This window comes from Lathamus discolor, chromosome 8 (assembly GCF_037157495.1).
Source record: "Lathamus discolor isolate bLatDis1 chromosome 8, bLatDis1.hap1, whole genome shotgun sequence".
In the NCBI taxonomy this organism is placed as follows: domain Eukaryota; kingdom Metazoa; phylum Chordata; class Aves; order Psittaciformes; family Psittacidae; genus Lathamus; species Lathamus discolor.
The window spans coordinates 4,721,297-4,739,128 of record NC_088891.1 but is presented as its reverse complement, the minus strand read 5'-3'; the positions used below and the strand labels follow the sequence as shown (position 1 = coordinate 4,739,128).

The 17,832-nt window shown below is 42.6% G+C and overlaps 1 long non-coding RNA gene across 1 annotated transcript in view; it reads right to left on the bottom strand.

Moving 5' to 3' along the window:
* The window catches only part of LOC136019105 (uncharacterized), a 44,755-nt gene extending 36,534 nt beyond the window's left edge, over positions 1 to 8,221 (bottom strand). The window contains exon 1 of the long non-coding RNA XR_010614745.1: positions 8,080 to 8,221. This is a non-coding gene — a long non-coding RNA (uncharacterized LOC136019105). The remainder of the gene's footprint in view (positions 1 to 8,079) is intronic.
* Between the last annotated feature and the right edge of the window lie 9,611 nt (positions 8,222 to 17,832).

The following is a 17,832-nucleotide window of genomic DNA, read 5'->3' as shown; positions in this document are numbered from 1 at the left end:
ATCAGTAGAGCTCATAGACTAAAGCCTATTGTAGGATGAGCCAATGGCATTTTCATAGTGCTCCGAGTTAGTACCAGTCTCCACTGCAGTGTGTGTATTGACAGTGGTTTAAGTTAAGGGGTTTCTTAATGTATTTTTTTTAAGAACTATGAATTCCCACATGCCCTCCTTTGGTAGCTTAAAGATTGTAGGAGGTCAAAAAAAAATAGGTCAGTGAAAATAACATTGCAACAAGAAATTAATTGCAAAGAATGTTTAATATGACAGGGGACTACATAAAATCCTATTATATTTCTTCACTATCCTACTCAGGAGTCTGTACTATTGCTATACTCAAAGGCCAGGGCAGTCTCCCAGGGTAAATTGCTACATTAGTTTGACATTTCTGGCTCCAATTAACCTTATATTTGAGCTATATTCCAAGGGTTTTTAAAAAAATATCTGTGATAAGGTTATGTTTTTCTATTACAGTTTCAATTGCTTAATGGCCTGCTCCTGATGCCAATCCCTCTTTAAACACACCCTAGGTGAGAAAATTAGGCCATAGTTTGACAATACATTGCTTGTGGCAGCAGGACCAGCCTAAGGTATTCCATCCTCTCCCTCCTTGCCTCTGTCTTCCCAGGACAACACACTATGCTCTACTTTGCACCCACCCAGCTAAGTGCTGTACCGCAATCCAGGAACTATTCTGGCTTCAGAAGCTTGTCGAAACCTTCACCCTATGAAGTGTGGTTTGTGAAGGAACCAGAAGAAAAGATCGGATCTCTGATTTGACAATGAAAGCAGAGTAACATCCCAGTCTTGTGCCTAAGGATAATGCATCAAATCCCCCCTTAGACACTGCAGTCAGCCAGGCTGTAAATGTTAAGTATGGAGATCACAAGGGCAGGTATGGAGGGGACACACGGCCAGGTAGAGGTCACTGAGCAGGATCCACAGCACTGCTCCACTGAAGATAAGCAAAGCCACCAAACTACAGCTGTTGGGGTTCTGGCCTCATTATCTTTTGCTTATAGCAGTACAAAGACATATAAATAAAACATGGGATGGGTGGTGATAGATCCTGTGTTCTTTGCACAAGCTTTAAGGTGCAATTGCACTATGCACCTGATGTGGAACCATGTTACCAAAAGGGAGGAAGACTTTCACTCCTTCCTAGGCATGCATATGCATCCTAGGGGATCACGCAGGGTTGGCATAAATTGGATGAGAGAGGTCTTCCATGTGCAAAGTAACCTTAATCAAGAAGAAACAAAATTTATCTCCCAATCTATATATTAGATCAAAATGACAAAGAAACAAGCAATGCAAGCAATTGTCTCAACAAGGAAAGAGCAGGACTAAAGTCTTGCTTACACCTTACTCATGGAGCATACGTACCTTCACTCTGACACTGCTTGCATTATGAATAGATATCTCCAATTCAGAAAGTGCTGCACAGAGCACACAAAAAGTTGTTGAGAACAGATAAACCCTACCCACATCTGTAGATCCAGCCAGGTCACTATCTTCTGAGCACAAATCAAAGAGAAGCAAAAACAAAGTAAGCTTTCTCTATGGCCACTTGCCCAAACAATGTCAGTGAAAAAACACTACCAGTAAAATTAGCTTCCACAGACACAAATGTATATTCATTACCTGGACTTCACCAGAAAGTAATTCTTGGGAATAAGTCTTGGTTTATAATTCGCTGGCAAGCAGTTCGCTCCAAGTATTAGATTTTCACATGAAATTCAAGCTATATGACCTACAGTTTGGCAGAAGAGTCAGTTTCAATGCTTTAATCATGATGCTGATGTAAATGCTTACATTTCTGAATGTAAATTCATTAGCTATGAGTTAGCTATGGCTATTTTATTTGCCAAAAAAATATCTTTTTGAAACATTCCCAATGTCAAGTCTGTTTTTAATGTTTCTCGGGAAGTGAAACATCTTAGATTTTATTTTTACTTTCACATTAATGTATTTCAAATGGAAAGAATAAGAAGTGGATTTTGCAGATCCATCCAGCTCCAGTATTAGGTGAGGGGTAATAATACTGCACAAAGCATCATAGAGACAACTATAGAAGAGCGAGCGCTGAGATATGGTTGGCAAGGAAACCACAATTTACAATAGCCTGGCTTTCCACATGCAGAACCTACAGCACTGTCATGTTAATTACATACAGCGAGGCAATGCTCAGCTTCCCAAGACAAGTCACTTCATTGACTACCACATGAGCCAAGCTAAGCAAATACCCTGTACTTCATCACCTCACAGAAATCCTCTGATGGATCCAATGGAAGTAAATGACAAAATTCTCCTTTATTTCAGTGGACAAAGATCAGAACTTTGGGCCTTATTTCATTTATTTTAATCCACTCTTAATACCACTTAAAAGCCAAAACTAAACAGGACGATAAAATCCACATGGTGCAATACAGTCCCCTACTTAAAAAATAAATAGATTTTGGAGATATACAATGACAAAATAATAATGGCTAAGATTTTCAAAAGTTGGGTAACTTAATAAGTCACAGTATGGACTTTAAAAGGACACGAGCTCTTGAAACCACATAACAAAAGTGAGGACACTTATTCAGGTGCCTAAAGAAAGTTCAAGTTAGAAGTAAAGTTTTAGGAGCCACTGAAAAATCCCAACACCACAGTGATACTTCTGGACTACAGAAATCATTCACCCCAATCCTGGACTCCTGGTCAATATCTTATTAAAATAAGGCATATACAGATATTACTAAACCATACTAAAGCTATTGAAAACCAAAGCACAAGTGGGACTCACAGCTTATATGGAGATGTACAGACTTACAGCAGACTCTAGGCAAATTTCACCTCCATTGCTCAGAGCAACTGGTTGTTGCTCGCTTCCTTCTTATCAGGACCTCAGAATCACAGAGCTCGACCCCAAAATAAGCAAGCTCCAATTTGGAGAAACCTTTCCGGAGTTTAACTCTACACCCCATACTGACAGCGCATGCAAACACTGCAGCCTGAGGCACGGCTCCTACCACACCTGAAGTCACAAGAGACCCTGCCCTCTGTGCAGACTCGCCGTGCCCAAGATCAACAGAGCCAACGTAATCTCACGCCAATTTGCATTGTAAACGCCGTACGAGCACCACTTTATCCATCCGGAGGTTACTAGCGTATCATTTATTTATTGCGTTGTCTAAAAATTACCTTTAGAAATAGAAATGCTAATTTGACTGTACAAAGATTGCATCAATGCAGAGATTCAGACTGGGGGATGTTTTCTACATTCATTAATGCAGAATAAACTGCTCTGCTTTTCAGGAGCTAAGGATCAAGGACTGTCTTTTACATAATTAAAACTCTGAAATTTTAATATTATCTTCCCTGCACAAGATTCAGAATTGAGGAAACACCTCTCTGAGTATTAATTGTGCAGAATAATATGGCTGGCTGGCTGTATGATCTCTCCATCCTTTGATGTTTAAATTGATCCTCGTATTCTGGAGACAGCTTCTGCAGAACTGATTTCCTTGTCTTTATTTTAGCTAGGTTCATTCAAAGGGCAAAATAGCCAAGCATTCAGCTTTTGACCCTACCAGCAAATATTTAATGTCTGAATTAAACTGGACAGGGCTTTGCCAGAAGCTCTCTTCATGTTTTATTTCTGAAGCTATTTTTACCAACATTTAATCGCTTAAATGTAAGGAGATAAAGACATCTCTGACAAACTGTGTTTATTGAGCTAAATGCCATCAAGGAAAGCCCTTTTATTTTTCCATAATGGGTTCAGCGCACTTTGCATCTTTGGCTTTATTCTGAAACTCGCTGTTACAGTCCTAGAGGATGATACAGTAGCTAATATTACCACTAAATAAATGCACAAGTGGACAGACACAGGAGGCAACTTGACAAAGAGACGGATGGATAAAGTGGAAACAGCCTTTAATAGGCTCCCAGGAAATAAAAGAGTGGTCTACGATCTCCAGTTACTCTCCTGCCCTTTCTGTATATATTTACAAGGGACCATTCTGTAAGAGCCATCAGCAAGCAAACAACAGTCAGACACCTGATTAAAGGTCAAACCAGCAGCAACAAAGCACAAATTAAAAGGGAAACCCCTGATTTTCACTCCCCTCCCCTGCTCCCACCAGCCAGCAGGCCTTACAGACCAGATTGCTGCGAGTCAGCAAGATCCTTTGGTGTCCAAAATATTTTAGGATATTAAAGATGGGCTTTGGGATGGCCAAGAAGGGGAGGAAGGCAGTGAGGATGAGAGGGCTTTAAGAACAAATAGCCAAGAGGTGGAGAGGGCAGCAGCAAAATGGTGAATGACAAAACCAGGCCTCCACCAGGTAGAAAGGGCACTGGGGGAGAATGTGATCAAGCCATTAGCAGGTGGAAGGGGGAGTTAAGGGTCAAAATCAATCTGTCAGGGGGCAGCAGGGAGGTATTACCACTGCAACTGGCTCTTGACTGATCAGCACAAGGGGAGTCTGTAGGTTGGTGGTAGGAAATTGATGTCAAACATTTGCCTCCAGCCTGTGCTGGCTACAGCATGCTCCAGCATGGCCCAAACTTCTATTGCACACCAACCACTGCTGCTTCTGCTACACTTGCTCATTTCTGAGAGGAAAACATAACTTTGTTTTCCCCTAGCAGGTAGATGATGAACAGGGAGCCTGCTATGATATCCAGCTTTTTGTCTCTCTAAACAGGGGGACATACATTCCCAAACTAATCCCAGTCTACAAACCATTTTAACACAAGTAATTAAACACAAAGGACCCTCCACTTCCCAGCCATCCTGGACCTCAACTTGTTTCTTTGAAATTGTTCCTATCAGGACTTGTGTTGCTCCTTTTGCCATGACAATGCAAACAGCAAATATGTGCTAGACACACAGGGAGGTATTTCCCCAAAGACATAAGGGGAATTTATACTTTCTTCTGATTTCAAGCACAAAACTGTGTCTCTGTCTTTCTGAACTACCCATCCTTTGATGTTCAAATCTCTCCTCAAGTACAGGACAGAGCACTGCAGAACTGAATTCCTTGTCTTTATTTTTTGTGAGGTGCATGCAAAGGTCAAAAATCCAAGTATTCAGCTTTTGACCCTAACTAATCTGGTGGGCAGTACTACAGACAGGAGAACTCTGTCTATAGCAAAAAGCCAGAGCAGCAAGTGCTGAGCCAAACTTCCCCACCACACACCCTACAGAGCAGACTGCTGACAAATTGCCATTTACCATAAGGGAGAGAGCAGTTTTGTAGCAGGTGAAGGCCTCCACCACTGCCCAGTCACCCTTTCATGCCCCTGAGGAGGCCAATAATAGTGGTAATTTTTGTTATGGGGCAGTGATCTGTAATTTTAAGTGGAGACATCCATCATTCAGAAGTCACAGTCGAACAAGCTGCTCAATGATGACCCGAGGGCACTCCCAGCCATGGAATCAGACTCAAACAGCAAGCTGGGATATAAACACTCATGTTTAGGGATGAAGGTTTACATCTTGTCTCTCTTTCTCTCACTACTTCTGTTGTTTAAAATGGGTTGAAACCTTCAAGAGTCTATAAAGAGCTGCAGGAGTTCCAGCAGTCAAAAGAAAAAGGAGATTGTTAACAGTCTACACCAGTGATCCACTTACATTCTTCACAAACAGACCCCAAAAAAATTAAGAGTCAAAACCTCCTTTCCCCAAGAAGCCTCTAAATCCATTTTCAGGCTGGACCCAGCAAAGAATGCTGAGATTTTTCATGCAGAAGGGCTGGAAGTCAGTACAATTCAGGGAACATTTCATGGCCAGCACACCATATGAGGGACACTGGTGAGTAGATGATCAGGCATCTTTCTGACTGTCTAGTTACTATGCCCATCTAATTACCTATTGGAAATATTCTATCCATCATCACCTTCAGTGAGAACAATGCTACTGTCCGCTCCACTTTCCAAGTCAGAGCAGATTGCCATGAACAGTAGCAATAATGACATCCCCTTCTGTCCTCACAGGAGCTGAACACAGAAATAGAGTTGCTGGGATTCTTCTGCACACTTTTGCCAGCTCTCCTGCCAGGATCTAGCTGGAAGACTGGATCCAGAGATGGCTTCATAAAGTGAAGATAAAAAGAAGGAAAAACACCAAAACTCCCTAATGACCAGATGTGCCCAGTAACTGAGAAGAGTCCCTTGCTCTCATGCAGCTTTATGAAACTTGCAGCATTATGTGAGAAACAGCTTTAGCTCCAATATAAAATAGGACATCAGAACTCCTAGGATTTTGCTCCTGCCACTGATCCTTCTGCAGTTCAATCCTCTATACCTTGGTACCCCTTGTCTCAATGGGGATGACAGTACTTTCCCATGCCTTCGTGGTTTTATGAGGTTTAACCCTTATTAACATTTGCAAAGCAGATTGGAAGCATTGAATGGAAGGCTGAAAGGAATTTTCAAAGCTTTATTACTTGAGAGAAAAATGTTGGGGGGAAAAATATCCCAGTTAGGAGCAGAAGACTCTGTTCAGCTTCTTGATGTGGCAGTATTCAGCTCTCTGGGACCACTTTAACCCTATTCCGTAAGGACATTCCCTGGCTCAGCTGACTCTGAACAATCCTGCTCTGCAACCAGATCTTTTCATCCCCATTACAAAAGGTGAGCAGTATTTATTGGTTCAAGCAGGGCTAAGGGCTGACATTAAGCAAATTTCAAGGGTTATTTGAAGTTAATTGAGTTTAATCATGTAATGATTTTATAATTAGTCATAGTTCCCACTCTTGTACTGAAAAAGTCACACTTAAGAATTATTTAAAAGAAAATTCAAGCCAATTTCTAATAAGAAGGAGGAAACTACACCAGTGATGGGTGAGACTGAGTGAGGGGATCAGAAAGTGTGCTGGCTAAATGCACTAACTGCTTTAGTGCACTGAACCTCTGCCTTTAAGTGCAGTGAGCTGAAGTCTCAGCTAGGGACTTGCTCTATGGGTAAAGACAGCGATAAGTTTCCAAACGTTAGTCCTGCTGTCTTGGTGGTATTTCTTACTGGCAATGAGCTGGATGGATCTTGCCCCAGGGGAAAAGAAACTTCAGAGTTTTCCCACCTCACTGGAGTCAGGTCCACCTACCTGATTCAAATGCAAACACCAGGAAATTGTGTTTATATGTCCTCAAGACAGGACTTGCCAGTGAAAAACTATACTCCTCAGTTACCAAGGAGAAGGTAAGTCCTACAATGTAGCTACTCTAGAACTTCAAGCAGGTGCTTGGAAGTTGAATCTGAAATGAATTTTATCTTTCTTTAAAAGATTCCTGTGAAAATGGCATGCACAGTATAAATGGGGTGTCAACAGATCAGCATCAATGAGTTCTGTGAAGTTATTACACTAATCCATCATCCGTTCTATCCCCACTCTGCAAGGCATTCAGGACACAGACAAATAACCACCCGTGGAACACAGCATCTCAGAAAGTAAAACTAAATCTCTGCTTAGGGATAAAGGACTTACTTAGGTATAAAGCACTGACAGATCAAAGAGCTAACTACCTGCATGGCACCTCCTGCTAATCCCGGACACTCCTTACAGCAGTAAAATGAGCTGGGCATCACCATGTGATATTAAAACACAGCATGTAATGGGAGGAGTTTGCTGTGGGTGGAGACACCATGTGGCGGAGGCAACATGCAAGTCAGGCTCATACATTTTCACTGTCTGTGCCTCTGAGTCTCTACTAGTCTCTAAAAGTAAGTGTATTCCTAGGAAGAGAAAACCCATTGCTTCCAGAGAACTGATATGGTTTCCACCAAAGCTGCCTAAGGTGCAGAAAAAGTAGGAAGCAGCACAAGAACCAATGGCAATTGTGACTCTTGGGGCTGAGGAGGTCAAAACGTAAGGCTGTAACATCTTAAAGAAGCCAGGAAGTACTTCCCAAGAACAAAAGCTGTGCTCTTGCCCACCTTGCCCCACAGCAACAAAAGCCTCCTTCTGCTGTCCCTTCTGGTTCTGCTCTGCTTCTATCTCAAATCCTCCCAGACACAGCTCTCTGGAGGTGACGGCCCTGCTCCCTCCCTTGGTATTGTTTCTCAAGACTGAAAGGCACCCAAAGTCTTACCTGTGCAACTGAGCAGCCTCACAAGGATGCTGACTGGCTGCATCTTGTCCTGCTGCAAAGGTTTCACTGCAGACTGTGGTGTGGAATGGCACCATCACATGCAGCAGCATGACCATGTTCAGGGCAGACCCCAAGGACTACGTGACTCCTTCTGAAAAAATAAGTGTTTATAGGTACCAGTTCAGTAAAGATTCTTACCGCCCTGCACAGAAACATAATTATTGATAAAATTATACCTCTCCTCATCACCTACTGATCATTCTTCTATAATTGTCTTGCTTATTTATACCAGATTACAGAACTGATGTGTCCCCAGTACTTGGCAAGGCTGAGCCACCAGCAAGGCTAGCTGAGACAGCTTTTTTCTTTCAAACACTCTAATTGTGTGGAAGATTCATCCAAGGAAAAATAATCAGGCAAACAAAAATCCAGAGCAAACCCAAAAATTAAGTAGAACCTTCTCTAACCACAGCACGCTAAAAAGTACACTGAATTTTCACTTCAGAAATAAGATTTTGAAGTGACACCTCCTAACTGTGTTTACAGTATTGTAAATGTATGTATTACGGCTTGAAATGAGGGGTTCTGCTTTTACTGAGGAAGAGAAGTTTCAGTGATGAAGCTGAGACAAGACTTTCAGAGCAACCCTGTAAATATCAGGCCTCATTCTTGCAAGCAAAGGAGTAACCTGAGGCAATGCTGTACCTGTGCTGCTGCAGGACCTGAGCCCTTGCAAAGCCTGACAACACCGCAGTGTGTGCCCAGGACACCACAACGGTGAGTGCTGCCTGATGCAAAACCTTTGGTCCTTCTTGGGAGAAAAAGCAAGAACAAGAGGAACCAGAAGTCTGTGAGACAGGACCGTGTTCAGCAGGGGCCACACCATGGACATGCAGTGTGCCCAATGGACAGCAGAATCACAGACACTTACGTTGGTGGCCAATTCTTTCAGAGCAAATCCATGTCCCAGGACAGTTTCCAAAAGCTAACATTTTAACTCCAGAAGGCAGTGTTTAAAATTATGTGCTTAAAGAAGGCTTCTTCTCAGTTTAAACACAACCTCCACAGAATTCTTCCCTACAGCCATAATAAATACCAGTGTATTACTTAATGATATGGCTTATTTATTATTTATTTAAATGATTTATGTAGAGCCTATAGCCTTAACAACTATAGCGATAACGATTCAAAAACCAGAAGCAACCTGAAAAGGAGATGCTTAAATAATTAAAAGCCTCCCTCCTTTCCCGAAAGAGAGCCGAGGAGCCGTGTGTTTTTCTTTCTTGAGGTTTTTAGTTCTCCTACAAGTGAAAGGGCAGAGTGCCACTGGCTAAATGCTGCCTTAGCAAAGGAAAACCAATAAATCAGGATAACCAGTGTTACTGTAGCTCTTGTCTAGCTCTTCCCATCCATGCACCTCAGAGGAGGGTCAGTACCACAGGACCTATTTTACAGAAGGTGAAACTGAGGACAAGGAGGTGATAGAAATGGCCCACGGTCACCCATGTGCAAAGTTCATGTGCAAAGCTGGGTATAAATCTTTCCTTCCATCTGCTAGACCAGACCTCATCCACCAAGCCACTGCTTTCTTATTTTCTCTTCTTAATTTCTTTATTTAGTCTTCGCCTTTTTAAGCATTTACCATGTTTCTTCTTTCTGTCCATCTCTCTTCCATGCCTCTGTTCTCACCTCCAAGCATTCTGCTTCCCCTGGCAGTCTTTCCCTTCAGGTTTACCCCTCCTGGTATCCACTTTTTGCCCAATTTTTCCAAATAGGTTTCATCCTCTGCAACTAGGCAAATAGTTGGCAACTCACAGCACAAGTGGGTAATTGAGCACAGTTGTAAGTGGATTACCATTGAAATGAGTGATTTTACACAATGCAGTGGGCTCAAGGCAGCAACAGGGTGCTTTGCAATTCAAACAGTGTAAAGAGAGGGGAAATATTTCCAGGTTTCATTTTAAAACTTTCTAAATGCAAAAATGGAAGCTGCTTCCCCAGTGGCAAGGCATAAATACACACTGTAAACTCCCATCACCAAATGGTTGCGTAGTTCTATTAAGGGGAACACACAAATTATGAGAATCAGACATTGCAGAGCAGCTGGAGCAGTAAAAACCTATATAAAATGGTAAAATATATTCTGGACTAGTCTCCAAACAAGCCAAAAAGACAGAAGGTCCTTGGCATCAGTCTTGGGGTGCCAGAGAAAACCCTTAACACTGAAACTTTGAGATCTCAAAGTTTATACCCATGTTGTGGAGCATCCACAAAAACAGCATTGAGAATTCCTGGTCTTGACTGGAAATGCCTAAAGCTAAACCAAACAGCTCTCTATGGATCTTATCTGTCAATTTAACACAAAACTAACTCTTTAGCAAATGGATTCCTTCATTTTCCCTGGTTTAATTGGGAGTACATAAAGATAAATGAATATGGTTTATGATCCTATGGATGGATGAAACTCCCTTTTAAAAAAGCATATTCAGGACACTGGACTGAGATTTGGTAAAACTAATTCAATATCCAGCTTTGCCACAAACTTTCTCTATGACCTTGGAAAAGTCATTTAGGTCTTCACATCTACATTAGGAAGTTAGTCCACCTCTCTAAAGCAGAGAGACAGAGGCAGGCACCAAAAGGGTGGGGATGCAGACCACCTAAATAATACATAAAGATATTATTTTCTCCTACTCTTCATCTCCTCTATTGAGTACTGTTTGTTCGATGCTGCATTATCTTTATGGCGCAGACTTTCCTCCCACCCCCAATAGGATCCCCACTTCATATACCAGCTGAGGGAGTGCATTAATACAAATCAGAATACAAGTTCCAAATTGTTATATTTATCTCATCAGAGCTGCTTACATTTAAAAGATGTAACTGTCACAGCGAACAGCTCGCAAGCAATCTGCAAAGTAAAAAGGCAAATAAATGTTTTGTTAAAAGTTCTTTGAGGAATGATTCTAAAAACCACAATCAACACAAGAAAACCACAGTCTGCTCAGTGACCCATTGAGAACATAAAGAGATATGAAGTTTGAATGAAAAACTTCACAACTTAATCTGCCAAACTACCTTTCTTTATTCTCAGAAACAGCAAATAAAGGAGAGCGTTCGTGAATAAGGACTATTCATGACTGGAAGCAGGTACATTAGATATGGTGGACTGAGAAAGCAGACTCAGTCTGCTGGAGACAGACAGTCGCAACAATTTCCAGTGTCAAAGAAAAATCTGGCACCTTGTTAAATATTAATAAGCTGTCGGGGTCAAAATGTTTAGGTCCTCCCAACTCAATCACTTTCATTTCTACTTCTCAGAAGCCATTCAATTGGAAATACCCTTTCCTGTCTTGCCCCTCCTCATCCTGCCTTCTCACCAAGAACCACACAGAATCAGATGAAAACGGACAGTAAATGACTCGGCAGCCAAATGACTTTTTTGTCTCCGCTGCCTTTGCTGCTATGCAGCCTGTTATTTTTAGCAAGGCACAGAAAACTTAAATACAAGAAAAAGAACAATGTGAAGAGTTGGTTTAGCAAATCTCTGCTGCATTTTCTGCAGGTTAGTGTTATTGATTACTGACACCTAAGGGTCTGACACATAATCGATAGACCTCATGACCCACATATGTGACATGGCCTGTGGGGGCTTTAGAAACAAGAATGAACATGGCAGCTCCAGCCAAAGCTTTTCATATAATATTTATTTATTTATTTGCAGGCAAAGCTGTTTCTACTCAAATTACTGTCACGGTGAAAAGGGTCTGCTCACTTCTTCTCCCAGTACCTAAAGACTAGAGAAAAAAATAATACCTGTTAGTGAAACAAAAATCTAACTCTACATTAGCAACCTAAGAGCTGAAACTCCTCTTCCCTCCCAATCTACTTACTCACAATGAGAACTAGTCATCTGATGGAGAAAAAACTGCTTGAATAAGAGGCAGAAAGTGTCTCACCAGCTTAATGATCTTTCTGCAAGGTGCCAGAGCAGCAGCACAGGCTAGCCTGGAAAGCACCAGTTTGACTTCAGCAGATTGGAGGGACACAATCCTCAAAGGTAGATGGTGAGAAAAGCTTTTGTACTGCAGTTTGCAGACCACCGTCTTCTCCAAACATCATTCTTTGTTTCATTTTTGTCTTCTCCAATACAAACTGGTCACATAGGATTACAGCTGGGTTGCAAGGAGCTACACCACATGTGCTCATTTCCTTGACTGCAGCATTGCTTTCAGCTGGGATTTTACACTCCCAGAGCCTTCCTGCTTGCAGGTCACTATCTTTGCTGGTTCTGAATGGGTACTGTCTTCAGTACCCATTCAGTACTCAACAGTGTTCACTTTTAGCTTGAGGAGTCTCAGTGCTGAATTCCTATGTAGGCAGTATTCAAAGGAAGTCATGCATCTGAAATTGTCCATCTGGATTTTCAGATATTACTGAAGTTTCTCCTCCCACTTCTTCAGTCTATTCTATCAGTTGCCATTTTTCTAGTTTGTTTTTTTTACTGCCTGAAGTGCAATTGCTATGAATCAGTCATTACATTATTGTTTTCTAAGACCAGCCCATACACATAGGCCACATGCAGGCTGCTTATGGTGGCCACTAAGTTAAAGGCAGGCATGTAACTTCAGGAGCAAATGAACAACTGAGAGCACTATATATAGAGTTAGTGGATCCTGGCTGCAAGAAACAAGAAACCAAGGAAAGTTAACCATGATCAGGTGGTCTGAGTATGGCTCTGGGTATGCATCTTCACCCACATAAACTGACCCTGTCACACAGCAGGGCTGACACCAAGGCTCAATGAAGATTAGCAGGCCTAAGTCTTAGCCTAGTCTCATGTTACTGGAGTGCTCTGCTCTGTAAGTGCCAGATTCTTCATTGCTTTAGAGACTTCAATATACACAGGAGAGAATGTCATACCACAACTAGGCACCCTGCCCAATCACAGCAAGTTCTTTCCTGGTGAGAAAAATCTATGCCAGAATAGCCTAGATTTCTTCATAAGTGAGCAAATGGCTTTTGTACAGTATCTGCCTTTTTACAGCAAGCAATATAGCTTGCTTTCAAGCCAGACCCCAGGAATCACTTGGTGGGGCTGTGTAAGGCCACAGAAAGCATCCTGCTGTTCTCTTCCCTGTAGACCTTTTATCCCGTTCTTGTCACATTGACACTTCCCTGGCATATTTTGCAGGAAAACACATTTCTGACCCAAAGATATGTGGACTGTCAATACTTCTTCTGAATCACAAAGAACCAAACTGCTGGAAACAAAGAGTTCCCACCAATAGCAAATAACCAGGACAGAAGCTAAGATCTCATAGCAATCCTTTCTTTCACTAAATGCCCTACAATAGCACCTAATCTTGAAATATCAGTCAGCAAAAGTCAATTGAAAGGCTGTTGACAAGTCCCTCCACAGTCTTGTTCTCTGTGCCAGCTTCTGTGTAATGCTGGTAAGATTTCAGTTCTAATAAATTCCTTGTCGACACGAGCAAAGCTTTTATTAGGCCACTGAAGCATGTATTCTGTAATGCATTTAGTGTACTGCACTGGGTGTTGTACAGAGGCAAATGCAGCTTAGGACAGAGGTAGAAATGAAGTGTGTGAGGGGGACACACAATCCACACTCACCTGGTGGCCTTCAAGCCACTACAGTTCCATAGCAGTTCACTTCAGCTCTCAGTTCTATTTCAAATGCTTACTACTAAGCCAAGCTTGGCAATTCAATCCTTTCCACTCAAACCCTTTCCTGAACATCTAACTCCAGTGCTTTTCTGCTATCCCTTAATAAAAAAATGATTCCTGATGCTGGGCAGCTTCACCTCAGTGTTGTGCTCCATGCCAATCTGGCTGCCCTTAAGAGAGGGTGGCACATAGCATACAGCACTCTTGGCTTTTCAAGTGTTCTAAATCCTTCAGGATAAACACCACCATACATTTTACCCCCCAACACACACATCTTACACAAGCCACCTACCTGCTTTTTTCCCCTCTAGTTTTCAATTTCTTGTAAGACACTGTTATTTTATGGAGAGCTGAAAAATACCCATAAGTAAGTCAGAGGCAAATAATAACACCCATTCAGTTCACCACTAGATACCCTATGATGATTTTCTCTTTCCACCAGACCCAGCAATATCCTGCAGGAGAGGTGGCCTGCTGCTATCATTTTAGAGGTACAATCTGTCTTTTTTCCATCCTTCCTGCTGCAGAAAATTCTTCACCAGCTCCTGGTAAACACTGTTTCTGTTTTACCCTGTTGTGCCGCATGGGGATACACTCTGCTGGGTGCAGGTTATTCCTGGTATCTATTTTATGCCTCTAGGAGTTTTCCAGCAGCCAGCAATAATATAAAAGATCACCAGGGCCTGAGATGTGACCAATTACAGCAGACAGCAGTTATTTATAGAAAAGTCAGCAGCACTGAAGCTTAACACCAGCCAGCACACCCCTCCGCTTCCCATCATAGTGTGCACGCTAGCATCCTGCAACGCCCTGAGTAGCAAGGAGTTTTAAGGCAATCACCTTGGTACCTCACAAGCCTGTAGAGACACATGGCATATGCCCACAGGACAAGGAAGGAGTAGCACTTCACACACATGGTATCTTCGAGCTGCCACAGCACATTTCAGTTTCATAAATCGATGACCCTAGATGACACTTTCATTCTGAAATCCTTGCCCGCCTACTCAGCAGCATAGCACGAGGGCACAGCGCAGTCGATGAGTACGACCCTGTAACACACACCTTCCTGATTCCCAGCTCTTTGCGAAGTGTCTCTTCTCATCTTCTCCAGGACCTGCTATAAGGTCTTTCCAAATATTACAGTACGACGACATGTTAGGTGCCCTTCTGAACTTCCCCAGTCATGATATAAACTAAACTACTTGATTCAGCTTTCACTCTCTTGATGCAAAGGTGGAAAATCCACCAAAAAGCTACAAAACCCACTATGAACAAGTGGAAGATGTTACTTCAGAGGTCATATACTGCTTCACTGAATCCCTGCTACAAGACAGACAATGCTGATGGTCCCTAACAATGCCCATTCTCAGAACTGACATGCAGGATTGGGACTGTTTGGGTGCTATAGTTTGTAACTCAGGAACCTCACAGCAGTCGCTAAAGAAATGTGGATTCAAAATGGAATTTCGAATTCTTTTGCCTCTGGAATATTTAAGAGGCTATGTAAGTGCAAACCCGCTCTTGGAAGCTGAGGGAAAAAGTTCATGGCCCCTTTCTGAGGTGAGCATAGAGAGCAGAGCACGCTGCAGAATGAAATGCACCATTGCCATCTAATGCCCAGACTGGGAAAGGCTCCTCTCCATCTGACATCCAGCTCAAGATGAGATCAATGTTTCAGGACAAGGAATCTTTTACTCATAATGAAAATGTGATCTTGACTGATCCGAGGCCACATTACATTAATACAGTCTTCAAAGCTTTTTTAATAATACAATTAACGATTTCTGCCATACCATTAAGAGAATTAAAGACCAAAAAGCTTAAGGGGTATTGACCTATTCAATTTCAGTTTTCAAAATAACCTCAAAGCAACATGGACTATTTTCCTTTCTTTACCCCTCCTCCCTTTAAACTCCCAGATACATAGTTCTTAGATGTGTTGTTCTAGTTGTGTTCATGGCTATCCCACTTGTAGTAAAGATGTGGATAAGTAGAGGGGATCTCCATTCTGATTAGCTAACTCCTTTTATCTTGTGAACCAACAGGTCACAGCTCGCACTACAGTAAGAAGAAAAACAACAACATTAATTAGGAAGGTTGAAAGTACAGTTTGATGCAGAAGGAGACTTATTCCTACAAAGGCACTTTATTTCAGCACCCCCCTTTCTCCAAGCCAAGAGCCTCAATCTCTTCCTCAACCTACCAGCTCACTAAAGCTCTCATCTGCGCCTTTGCAAATGACTCGGAAAGCTTTAAAGGAATTAATAAAGCCCAAACTATGCCCTGGCTCATTTCTGCTCACAGCAAGTTCACCTCTCAGCACCAGAAACCACAGATTCAAATGACATTTCCCAACAAGTGGTGCTATGAGTTGGCTACTAACTTTAGCCTGAGCATCCCCAGGTTCAAACCTAGCACCTAGGTTCACTCCCTGGCAGCAGTGCATGGCACGGAGTGGTGGCTCCTGGGAATATCCACTGTCAGGACACAGCGGGGCTCAAGCTGCCTGGAGGCTGTGGCCAGGATGACAGGACTGATGTGCACTGATAAGGCTGTTAAATGAGCAAGGTCAGCATCAGAAAGCAGCAACATCCTGGATGAGTTCCAGCATTCAGGAAAGATTTTAGCCAAACTGGCACTGTATCATGCGCCTCTGTAACAACCGAGTTCTGTTCTGTGCTTGGTTGTTTCTTTTCTTTTTTCAGGCATTATATCTAAACCTGGCAGCCCATGTTTATCTTTAAGTAAGGACGAGTGAATCTAGGATAAGTTACTTAAAATTGATTGCAGATACTGGCAGGGTTTGTGAGGGAAAGCAGCCTCAGCTGAGGCGCCGTGCTACTACTGGGCAGGATACGAGAGGAGAGAAGCAGAACTGCGCCTGTGCATGGAAAATTGCAGATGAAACCAGGGGACTGTGAAAAATCCATAACAACAATGAAGAACACAACTCGGCCCATGTCATCACCATATGAGCTTATTGTCCCGGGCAGGGGTTCAACCATGGGATTTGGCTGAGATGATTCTTTGTGATCAGTTTCACCAATCCACTGCTACAAATACAGAGAAAAATCTAGCATCAAAGCTGCCTGCATTGTATTTCCCTGCATTTCTAGGTCCTGAGCAGCAGAATGCTGGCTGCCTCCTGGATTTCTAATAAATACCAGCAGCTTTTTCCCTGGGCTACGGCAGGTGATATTGTTTGTCCTGACCCTGCTATGTTGAGCGGTGAATTACCACAGTATGTCTTACCTCCCCCTTCAAATCCCATTGCTGGAATGGGAGGGAATCATCTCTGGCATTGTAATTATACTGCATCAGAGACTGGCTGGTCCAAGGGTAAATCACTGCAAGGCTGTGATCAGGCAAAACTACAGAGGCAAAAATCAAGCACTCCTATTGCTCATAACTGATGTCAGCTCTGTCTTTGGTAGAAACCTGCATTTCCACTCCTCTGCAGGACTGCAGCACCGCTCTGTAAGCTTAGTCCTGTAAGTCAAAAGCCAGGCAAGGACAGAGCACAGCATGGTATATCCATCTGTTGGAAGCAAAGGCTCTCTGAAGCTCTCATTCTCAGCTACCTCAATGAGTAGAAAGACCTAAGGTCCCTCCCTCCCATCCCCAGCATGGCAGAGCAATGTGCTTTGCGATCTATTTGACAACTCACAAGGACATTACCTATCGAAGTGCTAGTGTCTTTGATGCCTTAACTGTTCAGGCAGGACATGCTAAATATCATCTTGCAGAAACTTCTGATGTCTACAGGGAGCAAGACCCCTTCCTGACCTTTTCTCTTGCTATTTTGCTGGTTTTGTTCTGTGCTTATCAGAGGTGCTCCTCCATTCCAGATGCACAAAAGAGGTCAAACTAGCAGAGGTGGCTTGTGCCAAAGGCTTTGGCTTCTACCAAGAGACACTTTAAAAGGAAGATATTTGTGCTTGTGACATAGAGCAAAGAGGGACAATAAGTCTTTCACTCCAATTGATTTACCCACCAACCTTCTACGCAAACAAGGATAAAAGCAGCATTTCAGTCTGCATTACAGCAGATGGGCTCTGCATGCAG